This window comes from Macrotis lagotis, chromosome 2 (genome assembly GCF_037893015.1).
Source record: "Macrotis lagotis isolate mMagLag1 chromosome 2, bilby.v1.9.chrom.fasta, whole genome shotgun sequence".
In the NCBI taxonomy this organism is placed as follows: Eukaryota; Metazoa; Chordata; class Mammalia; order Peramelemorphia; family Peramelidae; genus Macrotis; species Macrotis lagotis.
In genome coordinates, this window is record NC_133659.1 from 220465194 (window position 1) to 220479932 (window position 14739).

The window sequence follows — 14739 nt, forward strand, 5'->3', positions numbered from 1 at the left end:
CTACTTTAGCCCAAGAATGACATTTAAATCCTGAAGGAAGGGTGGGCCACAGGAATTCAGTCCTGTAAGGGTGCAAAGACAGACTTCCCCAGTGCCCATCCCCCAGCACACAGCCTTCTAGGTTGTTCCTTTCATGCCAGATGTAATCTGGAAAATAAGGTTCTTATAGGGAGTAAGTGCTGGAATTTTTTAATAACCTCTTCCTCCTGTCCAATTACCGAGGTGAATAATTAATATTCTGAAGGAGATAACTAAGCACAGCATCTCCCAGCTCAAAGTCCTTTAGTTCAAAGCCCAGCCCTTAGCTCTTCATTTCCCACTGCCGCCACTAAAACTTCCCCGTCAATCACACTTTGGGCACACACATCAAAGCAGCATGTGGGAATGGCCCCAAGGGGTCAGAGAAAATTCATGGCAGGGTCTATGAGTGAGTCCAAGAGACAGAGCTAGGGGCAAAGTAGGGGGGGAGGGTGGAGAAGGGGGGAAGGCAAGTGGGTAGGAAAAGGAAACCTCACCAAGTGTTGGGAGTACTGAGATGATCTGCTACGGACAAGGAACAAACTGCAAGTGACAGATTCCCATGGAAAGCCACCAACCCTAAGAAGGGACTAGAGTTGAAAGAGGAGTTGGCCACTTCCTCAATCCCTCTCCCACTGCCTCATGTTCTCCCACCACTGATCCTCCTTTCTTCTTCCATGCTCCCTCACCCCCCAACACCTTGGCTCCTGGGCCTCTGCCACTTCATTAGTAGGTATTCAGTTCTTTTAAATGATGTGTGGAGGGTAAGAATCAGGCTAAGAACTAAAAAGAACTCTTTAAGTTCTTCAGATCCTTCCATTCCAGTTACTAAGTTTGTAGGTCCCACCCAAGATATCCCTGGACAATGGGAAGGGATGGCTTCGGAGTGAAGAAGAAGCAGCCCTCGTTTCCTTGGCCCTTTGCTTTCTCCAGCTCTTCTGGGTACTTCATTCTTCCTCTGGAAGCTGGATCACATTCAATGCTGTCTCAAGTTTGGTAAGAGGCTTCCAGAGTAATGAAAGAATGGCATCTAACAACTAGCCACACAGAGCATTTTGTGTTCTACCAGTAGAAAGCTTGTGCTCTGTATTTTGGGATTCTCCCCAGGGACTGGTGTTACATCACTTGGGACGCTGAGGGACATAAGGTCCTGCTTCTCTTCTAAACAGCCAGACTGCAAAGAAGATTCAAGGGATGAGAGAAAGGATGAACATCTTTTATCTCTCAGGTTCCCCTTTCAGTCCTTGAGTCAAGTACCAATCTTCTCTGCTGAATGAAGACCTGATTTTCTACTCCCTGGCCCTCGAGGGAGAGCTGCCACTACCCAAGAATCCAATACTGACAAGCTCTAAGAAATGCAGCCTCAGTCTTAGTCATCTGGACCCCAATATCTCACAACCTAATGCCACCCTAACTTTTCAGCCTTAAATCCCAGTCTGAACTATTAACATTTATTCCATTCACATGCTGTACTGTTTTCATCTCCCTTCAGGCCCTTGCTCATACTGATTTTTAGATGCCTGGAATTACTCAAAGGCCACCTCTTCAAAAAAGATTCCCTGTCAATAACCATCCTTTACAAAGCTTTCACGTTTCACATTATACTTGGTTTGAATCTCCTTTATACACTCAAAATGCAGCACAGTGACTGATGACTGTTATTGGTGCCTGTGCTGGCATCTTTAATGCTACTTTTCTATCCCTCAGGTACTTAACAACCATCAAGTACCAGTTTGGTATTGTTTAAATATAGAGGGAAACTGGAATCAAGAAGCCTGTGCATGGGAAGGCAAAGACCCCTCCCCCCAAACCCTGTCTTCGGCTGAACGACTCCTTGGAACCCCAAAGTGAGAGGATTTTCCTCTCTGTTAAACAAAAGCCTCAGTGGTTACAAAACAGACCTATCAGATTCCCCACCCTCACAGGGGGAGCACTCCCTGGCATGAACTAAAGAAAGGTCCTCTTCTGAAATTCTGTGCCTCTCACTGTGGCCCAGCTGGCTTCCTTGGCACAAGAGAGGTAGGGGCATGGCAGAATCCTCAAAAAGTGGACACTGCTGGGGATTCCATTTCCAGAGCCTTTATGTCCATGACTAAGTAAACTGTGAAGCTTCTTGAGGGCAACAACTATGCCTTCCTCTATTTCTGTTTCCTAGCACAGATCTCTGCAGGAGCTAATAACTAAATCTTTATGAAGGATGAGTGAGCCTTGCCCAGAGTTGCCTAGACTCATAGCATATTTTTCTGGGGAAGGATGGGAGTGTTGAACCTGTTTGTAGAAGATAGGCCTCTAGACACTGTTCTGAGCTTTAAGTGACTCCTGTATGAACTAAGTATTCTCAGTGAAATCACCTATTCTTCATTCTGTTTGTGCCAACTTTACTAAACTCTTAAGTTCTCAAAGGTAAGGGACTACATCTGATTCGTGAAATAGAAAGTATGTAATCAGATATAAGTACATAAAAGAAGAATCAAATAAAGATAAGTCTGGCTTTCTCCTGTGCCTTTCCTTCCTTATAGTGCCCTAGTAGAGAGACCTAATACTTCCCCTGAAGAAAGAGCAAGGTTGAGATGATGGGCCTAAAGTCAAGTCTGGAGTGAAGAAGCCCTTCTAGAGATCACTGACATTGCCATTCCACCCCAGTCTGAGTTATGGAGCCCATGAACAGCCTGCCACGGCCCTCCCTCTAATTCCTGCTCCAATTCTGCCTCCTTCACAGACTCTTCCCTAATCCACCCCCCACCATTATAATAAACCTCCTTCATTCAGGTTTCTCCTTCACCTAAGATTGGGGCACTTTCACTGGTTGGGTGGAGGCAGAAAAGGGAGAGAGGAGGAGAGACCAATGACCAACCTATTGGGTCAGATGTTTGTCTGGTGGTCTATGGGGCTAGAGTCAGAAGTTCTAAGATCCGTCAAAGGTGGCTTTTTAATCAGTTGTCCATGGGGGTAATGTGCAGCTGCTGGGATAGAAAACATGCTTTCCATTGGAGTCTATGAGCAGCTTTAAAATGGCAACAGTCCATTGGAGAAAAGGGGGAAGGGAGCATTAAAAGATTAATAAGAAAATGAGGGCTTTAATGAATGCTGAAATCTACGCTACCACCCTTCTTACACACAAAAAAAGCAAGCCCTTTGAAAATTCAATTGTGAAGATTCAGGATTGGAGAGGAACCTGGGGTGCAGGGCTCTGGACAGCTTAGCCCCTTTAGGGGGCCCTAGAACATCTAAGACTTGTGAGTAAAAGAAGAAATCTGAGCTGGTGAGAGCAGAGTCTGGAAAACCTCAATGACCCAAGTGTCACAGAAGTCAGGTCCACACCTTGCTTTGGTTCTCTGACCTGTGGCAAGAAGGCCTTTCCTCTCTCTTATTTTTCAGGAGTGGCAAGGGAGAATAGGTGTTTTGGTATAGAACAGAAAGGAACCAAAAGAAGGGCTGACTTACCCAGGTCACATAGTATGTAGCAGAGACAAGATTCAAACCCAGGTCCTTAGACTCCAAATCCAGGCTGCAGGCTAATTACTGACTGCAGCAACCTTTACAAGTTTCCTCTCTCTCTGTTCCAAGAACTAATTTCATCTGCTGACCTTGTGGACTATAAGGGCCAATACTCAGCTGCTTCCCCTCTTCACAGTCAGTTGCCTAGAGAGGAGGCTGGAGAGGCTGGTCTGTTTCACCCCTTGGAATCAAAGGGATGTTTTTTCCTTTTAAGTTGTTATCAGAGCTTGATAGGATTCTGAACCCTGGGAATAGGCATGCTTTCTCACCAGCCTTGTTCTAGAATCTGGTTATCATTAAGGCAGCACTAGGTCAGGGAATGGAAGCCCAGTGCCCCAAATGGCAACAATGGGAGAAAACAGAAAAAGGTCAAAAAATAGTGCAACAGGGCAGCTAGGCGGCACAGTAGATACAACACCGGCCCTGGAGTCTGGAGGACCTGAGTACAAATCTGACCTCAGACACTTAATAATTACCTAGCTGTGTGGCCTTCGGCAAGCCACTTAACCCCATTGCCTTGCAAAAAAAAAAAAGTGGAACAATGTGAAAGGGGCACCAATCAGACAGCCTCTGCCTGACACAGAGGTAGGGCAGAGTCTGGAAGACAGAGAGGAAAAAAATTCTGGTCCTGGAATCTGTAACCTAGCCCACCCCTGGTAAACCAGGACCATGATAAAATCACCTAAGTCTTAAAGTCGATTTTCTCATCTCTAAAATGGGACCCCAACCCACCACCACCACCACCACCCCTCCTCACCCTACATAGTGGATAGAGTTGATGTCAGGGACTTCTATGACAATTACACTTCTATCTCCTCCCAGATCTTTTCAAACATGGTCTATCGACATGTTTGCCTCCATAACTGAACATATAAAACAGGTATAATTTGTCTCTTAACTTCTGTATAACCCTCCCCAAAGCTAAAAACATGTTACAATTTGACCCTTTATAAACTTTTTTCTGCAATTCATGCAAGCTAGTGGTAAAACAAAAGGTGAGTGGTAGATCAAGGTCATCATGTTCCCTGCCATCACCAGGCCCTAGTCACTCCTCCTCTCTCCATACCTCATTTTTTCCATCTATAATCTGGGAGAGAATAAGGCCTATTCATATATTAATAATGCACATTTGAATAATCACTACTAAGTCTATTTCATCACTTCTTTTCTCTCTCTCTCTCTCTCTCTCTCTCTCTCTCTCTCTCTCTCTCTCTCATATCTTGGCACTTCTACCTTTACAATCTCTTCTAAAACCATTCCCTTCTATTTACCTAACACTAATTCTCTCCATTTATCAAGCTAACACCCTAATTCAAGACATCACCTATCAATTGTGGCTATAGAATCCTTGAGGTTTCCCTGCTTCAAGTTTCTTCCCATTCCCACCTATCACCTAGCTGTAAAACCAATACCCCTAAAAGCATAGGTCTGAAAAATACCCCTGCCCTGTTTAAGAAGCTTCAGTGGCTCCCTATTGCCACCATATAACACAAACTCCTTTATCATTTAAAGCCCTTCACTAGGCTCATGCCTATGTTTCCTGACATTTCATAGCCTTGATCCTCACACACTACAAAATTGTTCTATTTGCTTTTCCCCCATACACAACATTCCAACTCGCAGCTATAGGCTTTCTAAACCTCCCTCCCTGAGTTACCCCCCCTCAATACTTGTAATGAACTCTTTCCTCATGTCTACCTTTTGGGATCCCTAGCTTCCTTCAATGATCAAATGAAATCCACTGATTATGTCAGGTCTTCCCTGATTTCCTCATATGTTACAGCAATACTCTCTTCTTCCTTTAGAAAATTAGTAATTACTTATCTGAAAATCTGTTGTATGTTGTACTCCTTGAGAACATAAGCTGATTGAAGGCAAGTAGGACTCTGGTTTCTTGTTTTGTATCCCCAGCATATAACATAGTGCTTTGCATGAATGGACACTTAAATGACTACTGATTTGAAATGATTAAAAAACCCAATCAATCAATGAGCAGTTCTGATTTAATCAGAAAAAGGCTTCATGGAAAGAAATGTGGAGTTTGAGCCAAGTCTTGAGGACAGTCGATTCTCAGAGGTAGAAAAGAGGAAGGAGGGCATTTCAGATATAAGGGCCAAGAGATGCCCAGGCTGTAAGATGGAAGATGACCCATCATGTATGAGAATAAGCAAAGGAAGCCAATTTGACTGAATTGTAAAGTGTGGAAAGAGGATAGGGAAAGTATGGAGCATTAAGGCCTCAATGGGGTGACAAAACAGTAAAAAACAACATGAGGATGGTATTCTGGTCAAAGAACTTGGGTGTCCCTTGAATCAAACACCTAATGAGTCAATCAATTTTGGGAAGGGATCTTAATTCCCTCAACTATATTATTAGAGTATCTTGTTAACTGTAAAGAATCAAATATTGGGAATGTGAGTGTCTTCTTGTTTATACAATTAAAAAAAAAGATATTCCTTTGTTTATTCTGGAGAAAACTGAGAGAAAAGTGAGTACAGAGTTTGGGTTCCAGGAAGATATTTTCTTCAAAGATGCACCAGGCATTAACATTTCTATTAGTAAAGCAAAAATCCTGAACTTAAACTAAAAATCTTTGTTTTACTTTGATGTGAAATTTCATTTATATAGTATTTTTAGGTTTCAAAAGCCTCTTACTCATATATTTTATTTGATCCTTGTATCTATGATATAGATGCTATTATTCCCATTTTACAGATACGGAAATTGAGTCTTAAACAGTTTAAATACTTGAATTTACCATTCCACCTAGGTGCCTATAGAGCCTGGACTAGAAGCTGCATAGCCCAGGGAGGATATTCCGATTAGCAGGAGAAAATGATGCCTGTCTTTATCTCTCCAAGCAGAAATGTGTGTGTATTAATAAATTGTCTCTGACAAATTTTGGCTTAAAATCACTGAGTATAGATTTGTTTTTTTTTTCCACGGGGAGTAATGTACCATGGGGCTGGAAAGGCAGGTTGAGGTCAAATTCTGCAAGGCTTTACAAGTCAAACAGAGGAGAAATGGCTATAGCAGAAAACCCATCATAAAGGACCCTGAAACTCGCTCAACCCATGGATCTACAGTCTTTAGACAATCCCCCTTATTACCCACTTTTCCCACACCAAAAACAGAACAGAATTTTTCTGCTTCTCAGCAACCATCTCATCATTTTCCAACCTCTACCTTCCTTACCAGTTCTCAGCTGGAATACCTGCTTCTGCTGCAGAACTTTGGCTATAATGCCTCCCTGGGGTTGCCCAGGCCACAATCTGGAGCTTCAGAATCAAAGGTTTTAGTTTACAGATGAATTTCTAAAAATATATTGTTTTGTTTTGATGCCACAAAGTTTTCCACACAAAACCCAAACAACTTGTCTCATGTCTCATGTCCCCCTCACCAGATCCCAGTTCATTTTCAAATAGTTCCTTTACTCTAGGTCCAGGATAATAATTCACATTTATATGGCACTGTAAGGTTTAAAAAAACACTTTACTTGCAACTAGACAGGTATTACAAGCCCAATTTTACTGATGAGGAAAGAGAGGCTTGGAAAAGTAGAAGAGTATCACAGAATCTCATAGTTGCAAAGTTAAATGACTTAAATGACATATAGCTAATTAAGACCAAATTCATACCACAGTGATGGAGTTGGAATCAGAATCTAGGAATCATGTCTTTTTTAATGCAGTGTAAACTGAGAAGGAGTAAAGGAGAAAGGGGACAAGTCAAGTTCTCACAGGACCTTGGAGAATCAATCAAGAATTTATGAAGCTTGGGGCAGAACCAAGATAATGGAATAAAGGAAGTGAATCTCCCAAGCTCTCCCTCAAACTACTCCAAATACCTTTAAATAATGATTCTAACTAAATTCTAGAGTTGCAGAACCTACAAAAAGACTGAGTGAAACAATTTTTCAGCCCAAGACAACTGGAAAGATCTACAGGAAGGTTATGTTAGTCCAGGTAAGAAGCTGCAGTGCACATTGGGTCTTGCTGGAGTGAACAGGCTCCAGCCATCCAGTTACAAGCTATAGTCACCTAGATCTGTGGCAGTAGGGGCAGTTTCCAGATCTCTTAGCCCAAGGATTGCCAAGGACAATTAGAAAATCAGCAGGAAAACTGTGCTGTGTCAGGGTGAAAGAGGAGTACAGTCCAGCACAGGCCTCGGCAGAAGACCCAACTCCAGTGAAAAGGAGGAAGCCTCAGGTCACAGATGTTAAGGTGGTCAGGTGAGATTGCAAAGGTTTCTTTGCTCTCCCTGAGGCAGGACTCTGATGTTTTGTCCATACTCAGATCCAGATCTCAACATGGAGCCCTAGTCTCAGGAAAAGGAGCAGAGAAGTACAACTGAGCTTATTGCCTTAGCAGAATGGGGACTCTCCTCATAGTTTCATGTAGAAAAGAGTATTTATGGTCATCCAGAGACCAAAACACAGTCCAGGGGAGTAGTCACAGCCTTGGAAAAACTGAAAACTTGCAGGTTCCTGAAAGTAGCTCTGAAAACAGCTTCAAAAAACTCAAAAGCTTGAGACAGTGTGTCAACACCCTGGAAGCAAAGTCCCTTCTTAATAAAGCATTATAATCAAATCATAGGTTTGGGAAATGAACAAACAGCAGAAGAAAAAAAATCCTACCATAGCCAATTACTACGGTCTTATGGAGGATCAAAAGAAAATAACTGAAGAAATAAGCTGAAGAAAATAACTGACAAAATAACAAAGTCAAAGTTTCTGCCATCCAAAGCCTCCAAGAAAAATGAATTGGTCTCAGGCCATGGAAGAGCTCAAAAAAGATTTTGAAAATCAAGGGAGCTAGAGGAAAAATTGGGAAGAGAAATAAGAGATCAACGAAAGAAAATCATGAAAACTGAACAGCAGCTTGGTGAAGGATATACAAAAAGATTACTGGAGAAAATAAGATCTTAAAAACCAGTTTAGGTCGAATGGAAAAAGCAGTCCAAAAGGCCAATGAAAAGAAGAATGCCTTAAAAAGCAGAACTGGCTAAATGGAAAAGGAAATACAAAAGCTCACTGAAGAAAATAATTCCTTAAACTATAGAATGGAGATAAAAGAAGCTGATGACTTGGGTGAAATCAAGAAACAATAAAATAAAACCAAAAGGATGAAAATCTAAAAGAAAATGTGAAATATCTCATTGGAAAAATGAATGACCTGGAAAACAGATCTAGAAGAGACAAATTAAAAATAATTGAACTACCTGAAACCATGATAAAAAAGAATAGAAATTATTTTTCAAGAACTTCTCCTGGAAAACTGCCCTGATATCCTATAAACAGAGGGTAAAATAGAAACTGAAAGAATTCACCAGTCACCTCCTGAACAAGATCCCAAAATGAAAACTGCCAGGCATATTATAGCCAAATTTCAGAACTCCTAAGTCAAGAAGAAAATATTGCAAATAGCCAGAAAAAAAGAATACAAATATTGTGGAGTCACAGTCACATAACACAAGATTTAACAGATTCTACTTTAAGGGACTGTAGGGCTTGGAACAAGATATTCCAGAAGGAAAAAGAGCTTGGATTACAACTGAGAATCAACTACCCACCAACTTTGGACATACTCCTGGGGAAAAGATGGACATTCAATGAAATAGGGGACTTTCAAACTTTCCTGATGAAAACATAAAGCTGAACAGAAAATCTGATCTTCAAATACAAGACTTAAGTGAAGCATAAATAAGGTAAACAAGAAATGCAAACCATAAGGGACTTAATGATACTGAACTGCTTATATTCCTGAATGGGAATATGAGACAACTCGTATGAATTTTTTCATTTATTAGTGAAATCAAAAGGAGTGCACACACACACACACACACACACACACATATACACACACACACACACACAAGGTACAGGTGGGAGTTGAATTTGAAGGTATAATATATTAAAAATATATTAAAAAGATGGTGCTAATGGGCAAGAAAGGAATGTAAAGAAAGAGAAAGAAAAAGGAAAAAGAGGTAAGAAAAAGACTTTGTAGGGGCGGCTAGGTGGCACAGTGGATAGAGCACCAGCCCTGAGTTCAAATCTGGTCTTAGACACTTAGTAATTACCTAGCTGTGTGGCCTTGGACAAGCCACTTAACCCCACTGCTTAGCAAAAACCTAAAAAAAAAAGCCTTTGCAATGGAGGGTAAAGAATTGGGGGAGTGAGTCTCTCTTTGGAATTGGTTCAGAGAAGAAATAAGATACATACTCAATTGGATAAAGAAGTCTATCTTATCCTAGAAGAAGGTAGGAGAGGAAAGGGAGATTTCTCTTTTCTTTTTTTTTGGGTGGGGGGAGGATATGTTAACTTTTCCAACATGACTATTGTAGTAATGTTTTCAATGACTACACACTTTTAACTTAGACCAAGTAACTTGCATTCTCAATGAGGAGTAGGGAGGGTGAAGGAAGGCAGAGAATTTGGAACCCAAAGTTTTGGAAGTGAATGTTGAAACTTGTTTTTGCATATAACTGGGGGTGAGGGAGGGGGATTAAATTGAATTAAATTTTTTAAAAAGAGGGATAGGTTTACTATTTGTAGGGGTTTGTGTATATTAAAAAGAAAGATGACTGTCAACAGAGCTGTTCAATTTTATTTTATTGCTATTTTCTTTACCAAAGAGTATGATCTTTGGATATGAAACCTTTGGATTTTGGTACCCAAGATGAGTGAGTTGAAGTAAGAGAGAACTTAGTTGAATTTTATGAGTTAAAATCATCTGACTCATAAACTCTGTCCTCAGAAACTGAACCACTGTGTATGATATTTAAAAGATTGTGGAGAACAGAATTGGCATGCCTAGAGGGGAAAAAAAGATTATTTCTGACTGTCAGAAGTCTAATTAGCATATGGGAGAAATCTAGAATTTTTAAATGGATAGTCTGTAAAGATCTAAAAAAGGAAGTGGTTGAAAAGCCTGCAAAGACCTGCATGAACTGATGTTGAGTGAAGTAGCAGAACCAAGAACTTTGTATATATTTACAGCACCATTTTGTGATGGTCAACTATGTTGGATTTAACTGCTATCAGCAGTTCAGTGATCAAGGATAATTCTAAAAAGACTTGTGATGGAATATACCATCAATATCCAGAGGAAAAATCTATGAAGTCTGAATGAAAATCAAAGCATACAACTTTCAATTACAATTTTAAAACTTGTGTTATGTTTTTTCCTTCCTTTCTCATGGTTTATTCCTTTTAGTTCTGATTTTTCTTTAATAACATGACTAATATGGAGATATGTTAAACATGACTGTACATGTATAACCTATATCAGATTACTCACTGTCATGGGAGGAGGGGGAAGTAGAAAAATGTGGAATTCAAAAGTTTACAAAAAAGATGAATGTTGAAAACTATCTTTGCATATAATTGGAAAAAATGTAATAAAATAACATTCAAACAAAAAACAGAATTTAGAAGCTCTTATTATTATAGTGTCAGGAATTCTTCTGAGAGTTACAGATACAAAATAAAAGCAAAGATAATCCCTGATTACTAGGCATTTTCATTCCAATAGGAGTTTAAACAGGGTTATATAAGAAAAATGCAGAATATATGAAAACTAACTTTACAGCAGGGGTTCTTAGCTGGGGGGAGGGGGAGGAAAGGAGTCCATTAATTGTTCTTGTTTTATTTTGTTTCAAATTTTGATGACTATTCCATTATAGTTTGTTTCCTTTTGTAATTCTATGTTTTTCTTTTATTTTTTAAAACATGATTATAAAAAAAAAAACATTGATTATGAGAAGAGATCCATAGGCTTCCCCAGATTGTCAGAGTGCGGCAACATGACAAAAGTTAAAGAACCCCTGCTTTAGAAACAATGGCACTAGCAGGGAAAGGGGAGCCAGGAAAGGTCTCCTGAAGAAGGTGGTCTTTGGACTGAGTCTCAAAGAAACCTAGGGGTTTGAGGAGGCAAAACCAAGGAAGGAAAGCATTTCAAACACAAGGGTCAGAGAGGTCGGAGGCACCAAGATGGGAGATGGTCATGTTCAAGGAAAAGAAAGGTCACTATTGTTGGGCATGGAGGGCAATCATGTGAGCTAAATTTAGGGAAACCACTTTGACATCTGTGGGGAGGATGAATTACAGAGGGAAGGGACTCAAGAGGCAAAGAAATCAATTAGAAAGCTATTACAATAGTCCAGGTTGAGAGAAGATGAGAGTGTGAGTAGAGAAAAAAGATACATAAAATAGATGTTGTGGAAGTAGAAATATGATTATAACTAGATATATGGGTTAAGTAAGAATAAGGATTCAAGAATGACAATGAGGCTGTGAACTAGGGGGCTGGGAAGATACTGATTTTCTCTAAAGCAATAGGGAAGCTTGGAATTGGTCTGGGTGTAGGAGAAAAGATCTTGAATTCTATTATGGGCAAACTGAGTTTGAGATACTTAGGCAACATTTGAAATGTCCAAAAAGGCTGTGGATGATATGGAACTAGAGGTCAGGGGAGAGACTAGAGTTGCAGATTTAGATCTGGGTATCATCAGTCTCGAGACTGATAGTTGTACTTATATATCTCCTAGGGATCCTCAACCAAGGATTTACCTAACCTGCTGGAACCATCCTTCCTCTAGGTCTTCTTATTTTTTCATGTTTCATATGCAAATGAGATCACCAAGTGAGATTATGTACAGATAATAGGGCTCAGAACAAGAAACACCTATAGTTAGTGTAGTGACATGGATGAAAATCCAGCAAAGATGCCTGAGAAGGATCAATCCAAGAATCCCCAATCTTCCTTCCGAGGAAAATCATTCTCTACCTCCTTTCTCCTTTGCCACTCCCAACAAAGTCTTCAGAGACTTAAATCATACAAGGTTGACAAACATACTCCCTAAACCACTCTAAAGAATTGAGAAAGATGAAGATCTAGGAAGAAAAAGGAAAACCCAATGAATGGAATTAAGAATCTTCCAGAACAATCCTGTTTCTCCCATAAGCAAGGAATTCTCTATACACTATCATTAGAAGATAAATTATCTTTTAGTGGTACATATCTGGATGTGCAAAAGCTAATTTTTAACACTCAGGATGTTTGTTTTACCTAGAAGGGTCCTAAGATATCTAGCAATGTCTTATTCAAGGAATTCAAATTAATTTTGCAGATTTCATTCAGTTCAACCATCTATAAAAAGTTCTGTAACATATACCACATTCCACGTTTTACTGAAAGTATATCAGCTACCATTTTATTTTAAGATAGCTGAATAAACCACAAATCAGATTTAAACCATGTGCCAAATTTTGCAAGAATCAATTTCCTTTAAAGTCACTGTGGGAAGATAAATCTGAACTCCTTAGTGGTTAAGTTGAAATAAGAGTCCTTGCTTCATCCAGCATTTTACCTAAGCCAAACATAACTAGAAAAGTGCATGTGAAGAGAAATAATTTCATATAACAAATTCCTAAGTACAATAAAAATGATTTTTTTAGGTCATCCATAGACCAAACTACTCTATTAGCAAGGATAATAACAGAGCTTGTAATCATTCAAGAAAGGACAGAAGCCTCCGATGACAGATTTGTCTTGATCAGATGTCATTGGCAACTACACTAGAAACTTCAATCTCAGAGAAAGACAGTGACATTAAGGAAAGCTGGTAATTGTTTTTCTGAACGATTTTTCCTTTCCTTTACTCCTGGGTTGACTGTTAGAATTCATTCTTTCTTTTGGAACTGGACCAACTAGGGCTGGGAAGGCAACCACTGTTGGTCCAGATGTCAAATGATCCCTTGCCTCCTACTAGACCTGGGTGGCTGCTCCCAGCTCCCAGGGGTGCCAGGTTTGTCAAGGATTTCTAAGCTCAGCCTCCTACCCAATACAACTTCTTTCTCTGGCTCTTGGTAAGAAGCAAATGTCTGAGAAAAGCAACAAAACAGACAGTAGAGAAGGCTACTAGGACAGAGGAATGAACAGCCCAAATAAGTGTCTGGTTTCACAGATGACAGTTCACTTTTTATTCATCTCTTATAGCTCTTTTGTTGGCTCCCAACAATCTCCCTTTGCTTTTTTACTTGTAAAAGGAGTCAGAGAATCATACATACACTCTGTGGAAACAGGAAACTCCCTCAAGGCATTTGAGAGGGGAGGTACAATTAATTAGTGTTAGGAAAGTGCTTTGAGATCCATGGATGAAAGACTCCTAAGCTACACACAGTGTTATTATCATTACATTGGACATCAAAGCTCAGATTCTTTGGGGTTTCATGAATTCCACCTGACCTCAAGAGATGTGAAAAAAGAAAGGGAAAAAAAAAAAGGAAAATGTGCATATGGTATGCACACGCACAAATATACACACAGAGACATGGACTTCAAATTGATACCCTAATGCAATGAATTGTACACATGTCATTCAAAATCTAACTAGTTCCAAGTCTTCCCAAGGTTTCCATTTGAGCCCTCCAGAAAGTGATGTCTAGCCCTATAAGTGGGGGGAAAAAAAACAGTAAGAAAGCTCTAGAAACCAGGACTAGGTCTCTATATTGTCTCATTCCTTTTCCAGAGATCTTACCCAGGTGTTCAATTCTGCACATACAGAGAGAGAGAGAGAGAGAGAGAGAGAGAGAGACAGAGAGAGACAGAGAGACAAAGAGAGACAGAGAGAGGGAAGATTGGAAAGTAAAGGTCTGAGATTCCTCAGAGGAGTTAATTTCTATAGAAAACTGGAAAGATGGTATCTTCTGAAGAAAAAAAAGATGGCATGTTCTGATTAAAAAAAGATTTTGGAGGGTTGGAAGAAGAATGGAAGAGAATAAGCAGCCCAATTACAAGCAAGAAAGAAAGGCTTTGACCCTATTCAAGAGCATGTTATAAACCCCACTACAGAAAACTTTTTTCCACTTCTTTCTCCCCATATCTATTCTTTATGTAAGAATCCTAGACTCTTTTAGTAACCATCATATTACCTAAGGCAGAGATCTCTGCATGTAATTCTGTACCTTGTGACTTAAGATTCACTTGAAAACAGTAAATTGAGGGTCAGTAGTATCCCTAAAGATCAAAGAGGTAAAGCTACCTCAGAAACACCTTTATTCATCCATTTTCAAGAAAAATAACCCGGGCCAGGAAGTTCTCACTGGAGCTAACTTAAATTCCTTTTGTTCTATTTAGTTTAGGTCTATTTCTTTTTGTTTCCTGGCATAAAATATTTACTGACTGCCTATGATATACCCAGCATTGTACTAGGTTTCTA

The 14739-nt window shown here is 39.9% G+C and overlaps 1 protein-coding gene across 3 annotated transcripts in view; it reads right to left on the minus strand.

The window, feature by feature from the left end:
• The window catches only part of ASPSCR1 (ASPSCR1 tether for SLC2A4, UBX domain containing), a 137568-nt gene that overhangs the window by 1289 nt on the left and 121540 nt on the right, over positions 1–14739 (minus strand). The window lies entirely within an intron of this gene.